General features: G+C 41.8%; 1 non-coding gene across 1 annotated transcript; it reads left to right on the forward strand.

The window, feature by feature from the left end:
* The first annotated feature begins 5,755 nt into the window (after window positions 1-5,755).
* On the forward strand, window positions 5,756-5,862 carry LOC139179351 (U6 spliceosomal RNA). The gene has a single exon (XR_011563727.1). It is a non-coding gene; the product is annotated as a U6 spliceosomal RNA (small nuclear RNA).
* The last annotated feature ends 763 nt before the right edge of the window (window positions 5,863-6,625 follow it).

The raw sequence follows: 6,625 nt of genomic DNA on the forward strand, positions 1-6,625 counted from the left end.
TGAGCCTTTGTTTCCTCAGTTATAGACTGAGGGCAGTTGTTCCTCTTTGCAGCATTAGTTTGAGTATTGATTACTAATGAGTACTGAATGGCCTAATATTCATAAAGTGTCTGGAACACAGTTTGCAGCAAATATCTGTCACTGAAGTTGCAAGGAAAACAGGATTAAATCTTTGATCTCACAGTTTTCCATTACCTAAAAATTTAGAGAGCTTTCAAAAAGAGAGAGCCTCGAAATGCACGTTTGTAATACCAGTGTCTTGTCTGCACCCAGAAATAGAGTCTTGAACTCAGATTTGAGATTCAGTATCAGCCAAGCTTGCCTCCCCCTTTCACAACCTCCAGGAAAATACTTGTGCATAACAAAAAATGAGTTTAGTACTTTTCACTCCAATTGATCTTTACCAGACAAGTCAGGTCAAAAACTCACCAAAAGGCCCTGCAGTACACTATTTAAAGAAAATTTTTTAAAAAATGAAAATGAGGAAAAACAATTTGCTACTTTATTTGGAGACTGGCAGGTAATGTAAGAATAGCAGAACATATAGGGCTTTTTTTCCTAATTTGTATTTTAAAAAATAGTCTTCTGGGAAATGGCTTTTATGTGCCTAGATTCATTCCATGGTTAGTTTTTATGGCCAAGTTATAAACTCTTGACTATAAGCACCTAGAATAGAAATGCTGACACGCCTGTAACCAGAGCTGTGTGATTGACATCCCCATCATGTAACTGACACACAAAATAAACAGGATAATTGCAGCACAGTTTGAGCAACAGAGCAACATGTCCGAGCATATTGTAACAGTTTGACAAACGGCTCGATCTGGATCAGCAATGTGATTCCCATTTATTGTCTGTCTTAACAAAACCTCAAATCTTCACCAAAAGATAGAAAGGAGAGTTTATTGCAACATACTGTGAGTTTTGAACTGGAATCAAGAAACACCACACTGTTTTGTGTTGATCCATTCACTGGTCCTTGGGAGCTGAGGAAAAGACACTGGGAGAATATGTGAGTGAAGTAATCACTATTGAATCAGTACAAAACAACAGAAAGAAACGCTATAATATCTCCATCACGACCCACCCCCCACCCCCCAGCCCTAGAACTGTTCCTACATATTTCACTTCATTACCTTGGCTATAAATACCATCTTGAGGGTTTGGTTGTTTATACAGTCGGCCAAACCCCTGAATTTGGTTTTTTAGATCCTACTGTGTATTGTGGCAACTGCCTGATTTGCCTTTAAATTTTGGGTATTCTACCTTTATCCTTTACAAGTGTCTTGTCATATTAGAGAACTTTCCAGTCTCTTTTTTTTTCCTGGATCATTTTCATTCCACTAAATTATAGCTGGATAATCACACAAACGCTTAGTTCTTCTGCCTGGTTTTTCCTGCTGAGCTAAATGTCCTCATGTGTAAAGTGAGACTCTTTATGTGTCATTCTAAGATGGCAAAATACCAATGTATAGTTAATAATCTGGACCTTCATCAATTGGTTTACATTGGAAGACCCTAGTATGTCTCATCTGTTCTCTAGGTGGGTGGGATGTGGAGGAGGGTTGGTCCTTGTTTGCAAGGAGAAGACATTCTACTCAGGGTCATGAGGTATCTGTTTATTCAAGAAAGTAGACCATTTGTGTGCAGTGTGTACCTGAATGTCTCAAGAGATCAAAGGGAAGAAATATCAGTGAGGACAGAGCGAGCTCCTGACATGTTCTCTGGAGAGGTGGACTACACTTGTGCTCAGGAAGCAGGGGCAGCTTTGGATGGATGAAAAGAACATTTCCAGAGAGGAGCACATAGTGGGTGGAAATACTGAGGTGGGAATGAGCTCGTTCTGTCCCTAGAATTGTTAGGACCTGAAGAAATCGTTCCATTTGTATGTACCCTCTGTCCTTACTATTTTTGTTCATTCAGAGTCATCCAGTTTTCCTGGAGAAATTTTGACAGTCTGCACACACTTAAGGGTCTGCTTCCTTGAAACTTTTCATCTGACTTCTCTCAAATCTGCTTAAAATGCTATTCTGGATTATGCCATCTCCCTGCTTAGAACCCCTGCCTGACTGTGTACTGCTCAGTCTCTGTAACCTCCCCACTCCCACCCGTGCCCATCCTGTGAGCTTCATTGCACCTCCAGATGCATCTCACTTCTCACAGTCTGGCTGCAGCCACCTGGAACTGCCCGTATTTTCTCTTGTCTCCTGCCCTTCCTGTAAGCTCAGATCTCAGCTTAAACATCGGGAGACCAGATAAGGCTCCTTGGCTGCTCACCCTTGCAGCTCCCTACAGGAAGCAAGTTTCATTTGAATTTCTTCCTTAAAAACTGTCTTTCCCATGAGACTAGACACTTCTTGCAATGAGACACCATGTTTGGCTTGATCATGAGTGGCTGGCACAGAGCCTGGCACCATCCATTCATTCAAAACTTCCTATTAAGTCCCAGGTCTTAATACAACTGGGAGCAAAATAAAGAAGCACTGTCTGTTCTTAACATTCTGTTTGGGGACCAAACACAAAACAACCTAAAAATAAAATTTATAACGTGTATATATTTATATTATAGCAGTAAATGCTCAGGAGTAAAGCAAAGCCAAGAAGGAAGACAGAACGTGTCTAGTACAGAAAACTCTAGGCAGGCGGCCAGGGAAGAGGGCCTTGCTAAGACAGATGCACACAACTGAACAGAGACCTGGAAGGAACGGAGGAAATGAGGGGCTGAGCCATACAGATGCTGAGGAAGAGCAGGTGGACTGCGGAAACAGCAGGTGCAAAGGCCAGTCTGGGGCACCTTGGGAGTACTCAGAGGTCAGTGGGCTGGAGTGCAGAGAGTCAGGAGGAGAGAGGGAGAGGCGTGATCAAAATGAGGAGACAGCAAGGGAAGGACAATAATAATGCACAGAAATAAATGGGTGTAGGACTGTTGTTATGCTATTATTTCTAGTCTTTGGACTAGAAGACCCAAAGAGAATAGACTATGTCCTTTACTGCTTTAAAAGACTATTTTAAATGACTTTTTAATGCTTTAAAGTAATGCCAGTAATTCAACATAGAACAAAGCCTGCTCTCATTAGCTTACTGAGTGAAAGGACATCAATGCAATCAAGCCTCCTCCTCCAGCCCCAGGATCTTAATACAAAATGCAGAGGGGCCACGTATCACGTAGTGAGCCCATGACCCCAACTCCTGTCTTTGCAGGAGATTAACACGTGGAGGTGAAAGAACATAAATGTAGGCAACTTCATGACCAAGGTTTTCATTTTAGAATCACCTTCAGAGGGAAGGCAAGAAAGCACGCAGTTATCTCATCACAACCGTATAGAAGATAGCTGTGGTTTTGTTCTTATTTTGACTCAGTTCTTCGGGGCTTTATTCTTTGGCCACTCCTGGTGTCATTAGTAATTAATCTTTTCTCCAGGTGACACTTAGCATCTTAACTAATGAAATACCGCTTGCCCAGGAAAGGGTTCAGCTCTGCCAGAAAGTGAATGTAAGCAGAAGGAATTCCTGCTCTGAACCCCACCCCCACCCCCAGAGCTACAGACTCCTGAGTTCATGACTTGTGGGTCACACACATCCCTCTGTCCTGGACACCTGGGCCGGGCCTGCCGTGCAGAGCGTCTCTCAGCACGCCTGCCAGCTCCGTCAGTACCCACCACACAGCAGCTTTCCTTCTCTCAACACTTGGCTGCCCGCCATGCTGACCCCAGGAACAGAGCCTCCTAAGAAAAAGGTAGGTAAGAAATGAGGGCTGCACACACACCAAGTCTTCCTCCAGACCAGTCAGCTCTCCTCATGAGAACAGCTTTCCAAGCCTAGGGCTTGGTTCCAGCACCATTACAACAAATAAAAACCTTTATAACGTTTGTCCACAATCGAAGCCACAGGAAAATTCTGACTGCACAGCACATGACATGGTGTGGAGAGTATAAGCACACTAGAGAAAGACGTATTACTATGCAAAAGCTACTGATGCACAAGACCTTCATAACAAGCAGGAAATGTGCAAAGACAAATACCTGTGCGGAAGATAACAGCTGTCTCTGTTGTGACCCAAGGCTCAAAGAGCAGCTTGTGAGACACTGGCTGCTTCTCAACACAGCGTTATTTCCCTGGCGTGTGATTGAATTGGGGGCCTTCCTTGCTTTTCTCTGGTCTCCTTCTTTTGTCATTGTTCGTGAAGGTAGTTGAGCTTCGGTTTGGTCTGGAATCCCGTGGCACTTAGAGCTATAAGATCAAAGTCCATCATAGGCATTTGGGTTGGTGCCAGCAAAGTTCAGGCTGGGCTTCAAATGGGGCTTGAGTGCCTCTTGGCCACGGTTAAAGGCTGGCTGGGTTTGATCTTGAACTGGGGAGTCTCAGCTCCCTGATTGATAAACCCTGCTCGGCAGAGCTCTGCTTTAATTAACTTGGCCCTTGGGTTGGTTGGATTTCCTGTGTTTCAGCACCTCCCTAGGTGTAACCTTATCTCTCCATTTTCTACCCATGATGGATCTGAAACACCACAGGTGAGGTTTCTCTTTGACTCAACAGCTGGATTACTTCCAGGTTTCCCCACCACAGAAGAGAAGTCCCAAACTCTAGCAGTTCTTATCATCTGACACTTTACGGGGCAGCCACTGTGGGTGAGATGCTAATATGGTTAGACATGGTTCCAGTAAACTGAACTTACTGCTTGAAAGTGTATTCATCTACAATGTGTAAATGTTAGGGACAATGGATGTAAACAAATGATAGATGGTGTTTAGGGGGGAGGTGACAGCAAGGTGTCTCTCAGAAGCTTGGAAAGAGGGCAAGTGGTTGACCTTTAAGCATTAAGCTACTTAAATAACTGCATAAGTAAAGGAGGCAAAGGTTTCATTAATCCTTCGGGAAAAATGATTTAGAGGGAACAGGAGGATAGCCCAGCACCCTGAGGAACACACGTCCTGCAAGATGCTTCTCAGGTCAGTTTGGGACAATCTTTGATAGTCATAATGCTCATTTCACTTTGTTTACACTTGTATATCTATCAAACTTTAAAAAAAAAAAAATGAACCTCCATCACCTCCCTAAGTTTCTTGGGTTTTTTTGTTTGTTTTTAAAATCACAGCACACCACAGGAAGAACTGATTTATAAAGCATACCTACTGTGGGAATACAGCGGGACCCAAGCTTTTAGCTTGGAGAAAGAAGACACCATCGGATGAGTGAGGTGTTCCAGGCGCAAAGTACCTAATCAGAGGCAGAGTTTTGTGACTTGTCCAGAGCAGCCCCAGGCAAGAAAGGGTGGGGTGAAGAGGAAAATCACTCTTAGTCATCAGAGATTTTGTGTGTGTGTGTCTGTGTGTCTGGGTGTTCATGTGTGTATGTGTGATTGAAAGAGAGAGAGACAATTGAAACATCTTCCAACACTATACAGAGTCCCTTTGAAGATTTCTGAATAATGACACAGCTTCACAGATATGGTGACACAAGGCAAGTGTTGTCATGGACAGGGGAAAAGGTATTATGCCCTTTGGGAAGGGGTATCATCCACAAATAGTTAACATTTTCATTTAGCCATCAGTGTCTCTTGATTTAACTAGCATATGACCATCTCTGAATACCCTAAAAAGATCTGGTCCTGAAAACTTCAGGAGACAGATGATGGTGAGAGTTGCACAATAATGTGAATGTACTTAGTGCCACTGAACCATACGGTTCAATATGGTTTTATATTATGTGACTTTTCCCACAATTAAAAAAAAAAAACATTAAAAAAGATCTGGCCATGCTCGCTTTGGCAGCACATATACTAAAATTGGAACGATACAGAGAAGATTAGCATGGCCCCTGTGCAAGGAAGACATGCAAATTCGTGAAGCGTTCCATATTTTTAGGTGCAAAAATCCTTAACAAAATTCTAGCAATCAGAATCCAACAACACATTAAAAAGATCATACACCATGACCAAGTGGGCTTTATCCCAGGGATGCAAGGATTCTTCAATATCTGCAAATCAATGTAATACACCACATTAACAAATTGAAAAATAAAAACCATATGATTATCTCAATAGATGCAGAGAAAGCCTTTGACAAAATTCAACATCCATTTATGATAAAAACTCTCCAGAAAGCAGGAATAGAAGGAACATACCTCAACATAATAAAAGCTATATATGAAAAACCCACAGCAAACATTATCCTCAATGGTGAAAAACTGAAAGCATTTTCCCTAAAGTCAGGAATAAGACAAGGGTGCCCACTCTCACCACTACTGTTCAACATAGTTTTGGAAGTTTTGGCCACAGCAATCAGAGCAGAAAAAGAAATAAAAGGAATCCAAATTGGAAAAGAAGAAGTAAAACTCTCACTGTTTGCAGATGACATGATCCTCTACATAGAAAATCCTAAAGACTCCACCAGAAAATTACTAGAACTAATCAATAATTATAGTAAAGTTGCAGGATATAAAATCAACACACAGAAATCCCTTGCATTCCTATATACTAATAATGAGAAAATAGAGAAATTAAGGAAACAATTCCATTCACCATTGCAACAAAAAGAATAAAATACTTAGGAATATATCTACCTAAAGAAACTAAAGACCTATATATAGAAAACTATAAAACACTGGTGAAAGAAATCAAAGAGGA

This window comes from Bos indicus, chromosome 2, assembly GCF_029378745.1.
Source record: "Bos indicus isolate NIAB-ARS_2022 breed Sahiwal x Tharparkar chromosome 2, NIAB-ARS_B.indTharparkar_mat_pri_1.0, whole genome shotgun sequence".
NCBI lineage: Eukaryota > Metazoa > Chordata > Mammalia > Artiodactyla > Bovidae > Bos > Bos indicus.